We start from the raw sequence: 13437 nt of genomic DNA on the forward strand, positions 1-13437 counted from the left end.
CCACTGGGGCTACTTTGCCCTGTACAAGGCATTGAAGTGCTGGGAAATTAATGCCCCTCAGTCAACCAAGGGCTAATGGAAACTGATGTAAAATAATCAAGCTCTTCTAAGTAAGGATAACTCTGTGGCATTTTCCCCCACATCAAGCCTCAGTTACTGTGGTGACTTGCTTGATAATGTCTCACTTCCCCACTCCCATAATACTAGTTCCTGGGATCCCTTCCTAAAGGAATGTCTTGCACTCAACTCCTTGTCTTAGGGTCTGCTGGAGGGACCCAAATTAAGGCACTTCTCCCAACCACTCTTTCTACTGACTTACATCTAAACCCATATACCTGATTTTCCTCTCATCACAGTGGAGAAGTATTCCAGTTCCTGGTGAGGTCAGACCCTCCATGAGGGGCCTGGATCGCATCCTTACAGCCTTCTCAAGGTTTCCCTCTTGATATTATTTGCCTTCTCTGTGGCATCATCTTTCCTTCTCCCTCTCGCTTCATCTTGTCTCACTTTTCTCCTCCTCTGTCTCCCTCTCTCCTAGAATATGTCAACCTAGAAACAGGCCCTGAGATGACCCCTCAGGCCATGGTCTTCTGATTCTAGCCAATATGGAGCAATAGTGACTGGATTTTCTCATGTGCCTGAAACAGCCATAGCAATAACAACAACAACAACACTATATGACACCGTGGTTGTCAAGACACTGGGCCTCAAGCAACAGCAGCCAGAAGATGGGAAAGAAACAGGGTGAAGTTAGTTGTCCTAGCACAAGAGAGAGTTTCTAGGCCATAGCATAGGGAAGAGAACCCAGGTAGAGCCTGGTGGGCTCCGTGAATTGAGAAAACTGGACTAAGAGTCCAGAGAGACCAAGGTAGTTAGAATGTCCAGGGCAAAGTAGTAAAGGAGAGAGCTTCACAGAGAGAGAACTCCTGAGATTTACAGTGATCCATACATGCTTGTGAAGAAATATCCAAAGCTAAGGGAAGCACCACAGGAACTAGAGGAAATCATAGCTAGCACTCACACAGGGCCGGAATAGTGCCTGTTCCCACCGGTCAGTCTGGAAAACCTCATGCTTCACAAGACATTGAGTACAGTACTCAGGAGGGTTTGCCTCAGTAGTGGGTAATAGTAAGCCCTAGACTAACTGCTGCTCTAGTCCTTCCTAACAAATCTTAAAAGAAATACCAAAATGATCAAACTGTTTCCAAGTAACTTAACTGCATCTCAGAACAAAGTTCAAGAATATAGGAATACAAAAATGTCCAACACTCAGCAAGGTAATATTCATAATTACTATCATCAAATAAAAAATTTACAGGCTTGCAAATCAATCAAAACTGGACCTGGATTGACACAGATGTAAAAACTAGCAGACAAGAACACTAACACATTTGTTATAGCTACATTATATGTGTTCAAAAGTTAAGTGGAGACATGGAAGATATTAAAGACTCAGATCAAATTTCTAGAGATGAAATCTCTAGACTTCATTTACTGAAGTGGACTTCCTCCACCGAAGTCTTGAACTCCTCAAAATCATCCATGAGGACTGGAACCCACTCCTTCCAAACTTGTGTTAATGTTGAATTTTGACCTCCTCCCGTGGATCATGAATGTTCTAAATGGCATCTAGAATAGTGATCCTTTCAGGAAGGTTTTTAATTGACTTTGCCCAGATCCATCAGAGGATTCACTATCTGTGGTAGCTAATATACCCTTACAAAATGTATTTCTTAAAAAGACTTGAAAGTTGAAATTACTCCTTGCTTTATGGACTCTAGAATGGATGTTGCATTAGCAGGCACAAAAACAATCTTGTACATGGTCATCAGAGCCATTTGTACATTGGGTGACTAGGTGCGTTGTCGATGAACGGTAATATTTTGAAAGGAATCTTTTTTTTCTCAGCAGTAGGTCTCAATAGTGGCTTAAACCATTCAGTGAGCCATGGTGTAAACAGATGTGCTGTCATCCAGACTTTGTTATTCCATCGATAGAGCACAGGTAGAGTAGATTTAGCATCATTATTAAGAGCCTTAGAGTTTTCAGAATTGCAAATGGGCATTGGTTTCAACTTAAAATCAGCAACTGCATTAGTCCCTAACAAGAGAGTCAGCCCGTCCTTTGAAGCTTTGAAGCCACATATTGACTTCTCTTTCCTAGCTATGAAATTCCTAAATTACACCCTCTTCTGACAGAAGGCTGTTTTGTCTACACTGAAAATCTGGTGTTTAGCCACCTTCAACAACGATCTTAGCCAGATATACTGGATAACTTGCTGCAGCTTCTCCAACAGCACTTGCTCCTTCACCTTGTACTTTTATGTCCCATAGATGGCTTCATTCCTTAAACCTCATGAACCAGCCTCTGCTAGCTTCAAACTTTTCTTCTGTAGCTTCCTTACCTCTCTCAACCTTCATTGAATTGAAGAGAGTTAGGCCTTGATCTGGATTAGGTTTTGGATGAAGGAATGTTGTGGCTGGTTTGATCTTTTATCCAGACTGCTGAAACTTTCTCCACATTAGCAATGAGGTTGTTTTGCTTTCTTATTATTTGTGTGTTCACTGGAGTAGTATGTTTAATTTCCTTCCAGAACTTTTCCTTTGCAGTCACTACTTGGCTAACTGGTGCAAGAGGCCTAGCTTTCAGCCTGTATCAGCTTTCAGCATGCCTTCCTCACTAAGCTTAATCATTTATAGCTTTTGACTTAAATTGAAAGATGTGCAACTCCTCCTTTCACTTGAACACTTAGAGGTCACTGAAGTTATTAATTGGCCTAACTTCAATATTATTGTGTCTCTGGGAACAGAGAGGCTGGAGGAGAAGGAGAGAGATGGGAAAATGGCCAGTTGGTGGAGCAGTCAGAACACATACATTTACTGATTAAGTTAGCTGTCCTATGGGTGTGCCCTGTGGCAGTCTAAAACAATTACAGTGGTAGTATCAAAGATCACTGTTCACAGATTAACATACCACATATAATAATAATGAAAAAGAATGAAACGAGTTATCAAAATGTGACAGAGACATAATATGAGCACGCGCCAGGGCAATCAAGCAAGAGAAAGAAATAAAGGATATTCAATTAGGAAAAGAGGAACAGATTGTCCCTATTTGCAGATGACATGATTGTATATTTAGAAAACCCCATCGTCTCAGCCCCAAATCTCCTTAAGCTGATAAGCGACTTCAGCAAAGTCTCAGGATACAAAATTAATATGCAAAAATCACAAGCATTCCTATACACCAATAACAGAGAGCCAAATCATGATTGAGCTCCCATTCACAATTGCTACAAAGAGTATAAAATACCTAGGAATCCAACTTACAAGGGATAAGGGATGTGAAGGACCTTTTCAAGGAGAACTACAAACCACTGTTCAATGAAATAAAAGAGGACACAAACAAATGGAAGAACATTCCCTGCTCATGGATAGGAAGAATCAATATCGTGAAAATGGCCATAGTGCCCAAGGTAATTTATAAATTCAATGCCATCCCCATCAAGCTACCAATGACTTTCTTCACAGAATTGGAAAAAAGTAAAGTTCATATGGAACCAAAAAAAGAACCTGCATTGCCAAGACCATCCTAAGGAAAAAGAACAAAGCTGGAGGCATCATGCTACCTGACTTCAAACTATACTACAAGGCTACAGTAACCAAAACAGCATGGTACTGGTACCAAAACAGAGATATAGACAAATGGAACAGAACAGAGGCTTCAGAAATAACACCACACATCTACAACCATCTAATCTTTGACAAACCTGACAAAAACAAGAAATGGGGAAAGGATTCCTTATTTAATAAATGGTGCTAGGAAAACTGGCTAGCCATATGTAGAAAGCTGAAACTGGATCCCTTCCTTACACCTTATACAAAAATTAATTCAAGATGGATTAAAGACTTAAATGTTAGACCTAAAACCATAAAAACCCAAGAAGAAAACCTAGGCAATACCACTCAGGACATAGGCATGGGCAAGGACTTCATGACTAAAATGCCAAAAGCAATGGCAACAAAAGCCAAAATAGATAAATGGGATCTAATTAAACTAAAGAGCTTCTGCACAGCAAAAGAAACTACCATCAGAGTGAACAGGCAACCTACAGAATGGGAGAAAAATTTTGCAATCTACCCATCTAACAAAGAGCTAATATCCAAAATCTACAAAGAACTTAAACAAATTTACAAGAAAAAAATCAACCCCATCAAAAAGTAGTCAAAGGATATGAACATATACTTTTCCAAAGAAGATATTTATGCAGCCTATAGACACATGAAAAAATGCTCATCATCACTGGTCATCAGAGAAATGCAAATTGAAACTACAATGAGATACCATCTCACACCCGTTAGAATGGGGATCATTAAAAAGTCAGGACACAACAGGTGCTGGAGAGGATGTGGAGAAATAGGAACACTTTTACATTGTTGGTGGTAGTGTCAACTAGTTCAACCATTGTGGAAGACAGTGTGGTGATTCCTCAAGGATCTAGAACTAGAAATACCATTTGACCCAGAGATTCCATTACTGGGTATATACCCAAAGGATTATAAATCATGCTACTGTAAAGACACATGCACACATATGTTTACTGTGGCACTATTCACAATAGCAAACCCTTGGAAACAACCCAAATGTTCATCAATGATAGATTGGATTAAGAAAATGTGGCACATATACACCATGGAATACTATGCAGCCATTAAAAAGCATGAGTTCATGTCCTTTGTAGTGACATGGATGAAGCTGGAAACCATCATTCTGAGCAAACTATCACAAGGACAGAAAACCATACACTGCATGTTCTCACTCATAGGTGGGAATTGAACAATGAGAACACTTGGACACAGGGTAGGGGGACATCACACAGTGGGGCCTGTCAGGGAATAGGGGGATGGGGGAGGGATAGCATTAGAAGAAATATCTAATGTAAATGACGAGTTAATGGGTGCAGCAAACTAACACGGCACATGTATACATATGTAACAAACCTGCACGTTGTGCACATGCACCCTAGAACTTAAAGTATACTAAAAAAAAAAAAAAGAAAAAGAAAATGTGTGTACCATCATTAACCATCCGAGAAATGCAATTCAAAGCTACAATGATACACAACATAAAGATGGCAATCTTTGTCGTCGTCGTCATCATCATCATGATGTAAACTTGGTGAAGACAGGGTTTCTTTTCTTTCCCTTGCTGTATCCACAGTTCATAGAACATTTCCTGGCACATGATTGTTGACTAAAACAGAGCCATCCAGGCCAGAGAGAATTACCAGAGGTATGCATTGAGGGTAGAAATAGTAGCAGCAGGGAGCTAGGGATGAAGGTAGCAAGAGTGAGTGAAAGTCATGCCTAAATGAAACCAACATTACCTCCAGCAGCAGTGGGACTGGTGGAGGGCAGGGCTGGCTGCTCTCTGAAGGTCAGCAGGCTAAATAAAATGCTTAGAGAGAGGCTCGGTTGGTAGGAATGGATGCTTCTGCACTCTTATTTAATAATTTTTTAAATTTAGAAATTAATATATACAGAAGAATGCATAAAACATATATATGCACTTTAAAGAACGACTGTAAATCAAACATCCATGTAACCACCACCCAAGTTAAGAAATAGGACATTAGGCTGGGCACAGTGACTCACATCTGTAATCCCAGCACTTTGGGAGGCCAAGACGGGCAGATCTCCTGAGGTCAGGAGTTTGAGACCAGCCTGGCCAATATGGTGAACCCCATCTCCACTAAAAATACAAAAATTAGCCAGGCATGGTGGGGCACGCCTGTAGTCTCAGCTGCTCAGGAGGCCGAGGCAGGACAACTGCTTGAACCCTAGAGGCGGAGGTTGCAGTGAGCACTCCCTGATCACATTCCTCCTGTCTTCTAAGACAAAACAACTCTCTTGATTTTTGTTATAATCATCCCTTGCTTCAAAAAATAGTTTATCATCTACTTCTGTACACCTAGATAATATCTTATTCAGTTTTTAAACTTTATATAAATGGAGATATAATGAATGCATTCTTCCATGATTTGCTTTTTTTCCTCTTAATATTATGTTCACAAGATACTTTTGTGTTGATGGATGCGGCTGTTTATCACTGCTGTTGTGTAGTATTCTGTTGAGTGGATACACCACAATTTATTTTCCAGTCTACTACTGTAGGTGGATGGTTTCTAGGTTTTTTTGGCTATTATGAAGATGATGCTAAAAATATTTTGTACATATGTAAGTTTCTTCAGGCTCAGCATGATATATATACAGTATGATATATAATATGTAATATATATGTTTCTTAATTTTGATGAATTCAAACCAACTTCATCAAAATTAGTTGACATACATGTATGTATTTATATATAAACTTGCATGAATATATGTGTGTGTATATATATGAATTGTTGAGTCATTCAGCTTTACTAGATAATACCAAATAATTTTCTTAATTGATTAATTTACAGTCCCATTAGTACTGCTCCCCACCTTGGTTAACAATAGATAATTTTACACTACATAATGTTTGCAATATGATATATAGGTAACCATATTTTCAAAAAAATAAGTGAAATTTTAGCATGGTTTTAAATTTAGAGAAAAATTGCCAGAATGGTATGGGAAGTCCTGCATATGCCTCAGCCAGTTTCTCCTATTGTTAAAATCTTTACATTATTATGATATATTTGTCACAACCAAGAAAGCAACTTTGGTACATTACTATTAACCAAACTGCACACTTTATTTGGACTTTACTAATTTTTCCATGAATGTTCTTTCTTCTAGTCCAGGAACCCACCCACTAAGCCACATTCCATTTAGTCATCATGTCTCCTTAATCTTCTCTTGTCTGTGATAGTTTCTCAGTCTTTTCTAGTTTTTCATGACCTTGACAGTTTTGGGGAATACTTGTCAGGTATTTTGAAGGTTGTCTCTCAATTTGGGTTGTCTGACATTTTCCTCGTGGTTAGACTTGGGTAATGGGTTTGGGGGAAGAAAACCACAGAAGTGAAGTTCTCTTCTCATCATATCATATCAAAGGGACACACGACTTATCAATGATGGTGTTAATCTTCTTCATCTGGCCAAGCTAGTGCTTGCCAGGTTTTTCCACTGTAAAGTTACTCTCCCTCCATCCTTTCCACACTCTACTCTTTGGAAGAAAATTACTAAACATACTCCACACTTGAGGTGGAAAAAGATTATGCCCCAGCTTCTGGGGGAGGGAAATATCTATGTAAAATATTTGCAGTTCTTCTGTATGGGAGATTTGTCTCTTCTCTCCATTTATTTACTCTATCACTTATTTATATTAATATGACTTAGGAATATTTATTTTGTACATTATTTATTTTGTTGCTCAAATTGTTCCAGCTTGGACCATTGGAGACTCTTTCAGACTGGCTCCTATATCTTTGACACTTCCTTATTTTCTGCCTCTATAATATTCTCAAGGTTTATCTTGTATTTTTTCCTGCCCCAGCTCTAGAACCAGCCATTTCCCCAAGTAGCCCTCGTTCCTTTTATTGGAGAATGGTGTTAAAAACCAAGACCTGAGTCTTGAGTGTGCTCACTGCTGCTGGGCTGTTGTTGATCCTAGGCCCTCTTAGTGGAAAGAGCTAGGAAATAAATATGCACATCAAATCCATAGATACATATACATATCTATAATTATTTCTGTATCTATCCTTCTGTATCTATATTAAGTTAGCCACACTGATGTGTCTTGCTGTATCCAATATTACACTGTTCACTCTAGCTTTCCCCTCTCGCGCATATGTAACTTCTCTCCCTAACAGTGATAAATCTAACTCCAATCATCCAGCATCCATTTATTTATTTATTCAACCTCAGTATACATGCACAGTAGCTTCAGAATTGTTAAGCCATATCCCTGTGAGAAATAACTTTACCAACTAGAATACAGTGCCTATATACAATTCCTTTGTGTTTAGCCTTACAGTTTCTGGCCAAACACTGTTTTTTCAAAGTTACTTAGGCCTGCTCCTTTCTTCTCTATCCCCTTCAAATGTTATATTATACATTTGTAACACAGTTAGATTCTTTTGTCACAGTCTGAATCCATCCTAGGAGCCCCTGACTTCCTGGTTGATTGATTTTTAAAATATATGAACATTGGGCCAGGCATGGTGGTTCATGCCTGTAATCCCAGCACTTTGGGAAGTGGAGGTGGGCAGATCTCTTGAGCTCAGGAGTTTGAGAACAGCCTGAGCAACATGACGAAACACTGTCTCTACAGAAAATACAAAAATTAGCCAGCGTGGTGGTGCATACCTGTAGTCTCAGCTACTTGGGAGGCTGAGGTGGGAGGATCATCTGAGTCCAGGAGGTAGAGGCTGTAGTGTAATTGCACCACTGTACTCCAGCCTGGGCAGCAGAGTGAGACCTTGTATCAAAAAAATATTTTTACAGTCACTAAAGTTCACTTTTTGTGCTGTAAATTCCTAAGGTTTTGACCATTGCATTGCATTGTATCATGTATCATCCAGAACCATACAGATTAATTCAATCACCCAAAAGTTTCCTAAATTTTGTAGTCAACTCCCCTTCCCCAAACCCCTGGCAAGCACCGACTGCATATTCATCCCTTTAGTTTTTCTTTTTCCGGAGATGAAAAACCACATGATTGCATATATTTCATCTCTCTAGTTTTTCTTTTTCCAGAATTCTCATATATATGAAATCATACAATATATGGCCTCCGAAGTCTGGCTTCTTTCACTTAGCAAAATGCATTTCAGATTCATTGATAATTTTTCTGTGAATTAATAGTTAGTTCATCTTTATCACTGCATAGTATTCCATTGTACCACAGTGTGATGGTTAATTTTATGTGTCAGCTTGGCTAGGCTATATGCCCAGTTATTCAAACACTAATTTAGGTGTCTCTGTGAAGGTATTTTGTAGATGTGATTAACATCTATACTCGGTTCACTTTAACTAAAGGTGATTACCTTTGATCATGTGGGTAGCCTCATCTAATCAGTTGAAGGCCTTAAGAACAAAAACAGATTTCCCAGAGAGGAAGAAATTTGGCCTCCAGACCATAGCATCAGCTCCTTCCTGAATTTCCAGCCTGTTGTCCTGCCCTACAAATTTCAGACTTGCCAGCCCCTACAGTCATGTGAGCCAATTTCTTTCCTAGTTCAACAGATAGACAGAGCCAATAGGATATAGATCCTCTGGTTTCTCTGGAGAACCCTGACTGATACACACCGTTTATCCATTCACCTATTGAAGGAGCCGGCCATCTTGGTTGTTTTCTGTTTGGGGCAATAATGAATAAAGCTGCTATAAACATTCACGTGTAGGATTTTGTGTTTAGTTAACTTTTCAGTTCACTTGAATAAATACCTGGGAGTGTATAAATACCTATAAATTCAGTTCACTTGAATAAATACCTGGGTTGTATGGTAAGTCTATGTTTACCTTTATAAGAAACTGCCAAAGTGTCTTTAAAGTAGCTATACTATACTATTTTGCATTCCCACCAGCAATGCATGAGAGTTCCTGTTCCTCTGCATCCTCCTTGGTATTTGTTATTCTCAGATTTTTGTATTTCAGCCACTCTAATAGGTGGAATCTCATGGTTGTTTTGATTTGCATTCCCCTAATAACAAATAATTTTGAGGGTAATTGTATTTTTAATTTCCCTTTTTCTAATTATTATTAAGGTTGAATTTATTTTTCTGGATTTACTGGCCAACTGATTTGTCTTTTCATGAAGTGCCTGTTCAAGATTTTGCCTATTTCTTATCTTTTTCTTATTATTTCTTAGGACTTCTTTATGCATTCTGGGTATAGGTTTTTTCTGATGGTATGTATCACAAATATTTTCCCTTACTTTATGGTTTGCTTTTCTCTTTATAAGGCTTTTTGATGAACAAAAAACTTGCCTTTGAACTAGAGCATTTGCTCTATTTACATTTAATTTAAATACAGACATACTGGATTTATATCTATCACTTATTTTGTGCTTTCTGTTTATTCCATCTGTTTTATTTAGTTTTCTCCCCTTTCTCCCCTTCATTGACTTATTTGGTATCATTCAGTCTTTCCCTCTACTGCTTTGAAAGACATACACTCTGTTGTAATCTTCTTAGTGTTTTCCTTAGAAATTAAAAGATCATCCTTAATTTACCAAAATCTAATGTAGTAAATATCTTTACCCTCCTCTTGAGCAATAAAAGGACCTTCAAACACATTTTTTTCCACTCCTAAATTACATGCTATTGTTATTGTGTATTTTATCACTGTCTTTTAAAAAAACTTTCTCTCACAGTATAATATACTGCAGAAATTTTCACATAGAAAAATGCTGACCCGATGAACTTTGCAAACTGAACACATCCATGTTATCAGCACTCAGATCAAGAAAGATAACATTATCAGCACCCTGAAAGCTCCTTTTCAGTCATTACTACGACCTGCCAAATGGTAACTACTATCATGTCCTCTAACAACCTAAGTAGTTTTGCCTGCTTTTGTACCTTATAAAAAAAGAATCATACAATATGTATTTACTTGTGCCTGGCTTCTTTTGCTCAACATTATGTTTGTGAGGTTTACACAGATGGTTACTATCGTGATTTTTGTTATTGCTTTGATCAAAGTCTAGTTTGATATTAATTTGGCCACTTCAGCTGTCTTCTTTTAATTTTTTCTTCTTTTTTTGAATTTTGTTTCTCTGGTCTTTGATTCAGGATTCAGCTTTCTTTTGATTAATGTTTTAATAGTATATTCTTTCCCATTCTTTTCCCTTCTTTTTTTTTTTTTTTGAGACAGGGTCTCACTCTGTCACCCAGGCTGGAGTGCAGTGGCGTAATCATAGCTCACTGCAGCCTCAGCCTCTCCAGGCTCAGATGATCCTCCCACCTCAGCCTCCTGACTAGCTGGGACTACATGCCCGTATTGTTTTAGTAGAGACAGGGTTTCACCACGTTTCTCAAGCTGGTCTTGAACTCCTGGGCTTAAGCAACGCTTCTAGCTCATCCTCCCAAAGTGCTGGGATTACAGGTGTGAGTGTGCCACCCTGTCCAGCCCATTCATTTACTTTTTTTTTTTTTTTTTTTGAGACAAAGTCTCACTCTATCACCCAGGCTGGAGTGCAGTGACATGATCCCGGCTCACTGCAATATCCATGTCCCGGTTCAAGCGATTCTTCTGCCTCAGCCTCCTGAGTAGCTGGGATTACAGGCACTAGTTTAGTAGAGATGCGGTTTCACCATGTTAGCCAGACTGGTCTTGAACACCTGACCTCAAGTGACCTGCCCACCTTAGCCTCCCAAAGCACTTAGATTACAAGTGCGAGCCGCTGCACCCAGCCCCATTTGTTTACTTTTAACCTATCTATATCTTTACATTAAAATGGGTTTCTTGTAGATGACAAGTAGTGTGTCTTGCTTTTTTCTCTAATCTGACAATCTTTTTTAACTGATGTGCTTAGACTATCTACATTTAATGTAATTATTAATAGAGCTGAATTTAAATCAACCACTTTGCTAGTATTTTTCGGTTTATTCCATCTTTTCTTTGTTCCACTTTTCTTTTTTCTGCCTGCATTTGGATGGAGTCTTTTTTAAATTCCATTTTCACTCCAGTATTTTCTTATTACTCATACCAATTTTTAAATTGGTGGCGGGGGGAGGTTCCTAGGGTTTAAAATACACATCTTTGTCACAGTCTACTTTCAAATAATATACGTGCATAATATTACATGCCTTCACATAGGTGCAAACATTTAACAACAACAATATACTTTCAATTCCTCCTGACCATTTTTTTTGTGTTATTGTTGTCCACATTTTACCTTTATATAAACTACAAACCGCAAAATACAATGTTACTATTTTTGCTTTAGACAATCAATTTTCTTTTAGAGCAATTCGAAGTAAAAAAAAAAATCTTTCCACTTACCTTCATTAAAAAAAATTTCTAGAGCTACTCATTTTTTTGTGTATATCTAAATTTTGTCTAGCGTAGTATTCTTTCTCCCTGAACTTCTAACACTTCTTGCAGCTCAGGTCTTCTGGCAATGATGTCTCTCAGCTTTTGTTTATCTGAAAAAGTCTTTATTTTGCCTTTGCTTTGGAAAGATAGCTTTTACTGGAAATACATTTTTGGGTAGCAGTTCTTGTTATTGTTTTCTCTTTCAGTACTTTGAAGATGTCACCTAACTGTCTTCTGGTTTATGTAATTACTTATGAGAATTCTTCTACAGCTCTGATCTTTGTTACTCTCTAAGCAATGTACCTTCTTTTTTTTCCTCGGGGGTCTTCAAGATCTTCTCTTTTTTGTGTATCTATTTTGTTTCTGAGGATGAAATATCTCAATTTTCTGGTTGGTTTTTGCTTTTGTTTGGTTATTTATTCTTCTTGGGGTTCTCTTAGCTTCTTGGATCTGTGGTTTGCTGTGTATGTTTTTCATTATTTTTGGAAAATTCCTAGCCATTATCTACTTAATATGTCTTGTGTCCCATTCTCTTTCTCCTCCTTCTTGAGATCCAATTCCACTTATTTAGACTGTTAAATATTGTCTCACAGCTCGTGCATTCTCTGTTCTGTTTTATTGTTGTTGTTGTTTTATTTTGTTTTTACTCTTGTTTTCTTTTAGTTTGGGTAATATCTACTGACCATCTTCAAGTCCATTGACTCATTCCTCAGTTGTTTTGAGTCTTCTGACAAGCCACAGAAGGAATTTTTCATCTCTAGTATGGTGATTATATTGTCCACTTTTTCTATTAGATTCTGTAACATATTACTCCTATTTGGGTTAAAGTTCTCTTATGATAGTTCCAACATGTGGATCATGTCTGCATCTGGATTTATTGATTACCTTGTCTCTGGACAATGGGTTGTTTGTTTCTTGCCTTTTTTTTTTTGGCGTGTTTTTATTTTTGATTGAATGTCAGACATTGTCGAGCAGTAGACACTGAGATAAACAGTTATTACACCTGGAAAAAGGCATGTCTCCTGTTCTGTCAGCTCATTGGTGTGTGGAATTGAGTCAATCTAGTCAGGAGTTGAGTTGGGTTTGGGTTTTGTTGTTACTAGGGTTATCTTCAGTGTGTTGCAGTCTGCTAATTCTTCTAGAATTGCCTCAGGTTTAGGACTGGTACTGGGATGCTGAAGGATTTTTCTCAGTGATCTCAGGCTTCAGCCATCTCTGTACTCCTGTACTACATACGGGCTTCCTCTCCACATTCTTGCTCTTCTCCCAGTTAGCAGACTGATCTTGCTTGTTACAAATGCTTTCCAGGCTCATCATGGGGACAGGGAGGCGTTCTCTTTGCTATGTCCCAGTCTCAGTGTTAGGCAGGCCCTGTGTCCTTGGGCCTCTGTGGCAAGAGGGAGGTTTGCTCAGGATTCCTGCCCCTCATCCCAGTGGAAGCCACAGTTTGCCTCATATCTGTGCA

The sequence above is a fragment of the Trachypithecus francoisi genome, unplaced genomic scaffold (assembly GCF_009764315.1).
Source record: "Trachypithecus francoisi isolate TF-2019V2 unplaced genomic scaffold, Tfra_2.0 Lachesis_group8, whole genome shotgun sequence".
Lineage (NCBI taxonomy): Eukaryota > Metazoa > Chordata > Mammalia > Primates > Cercopithecidae > Trachypithecus > Trachypithecus francoisi.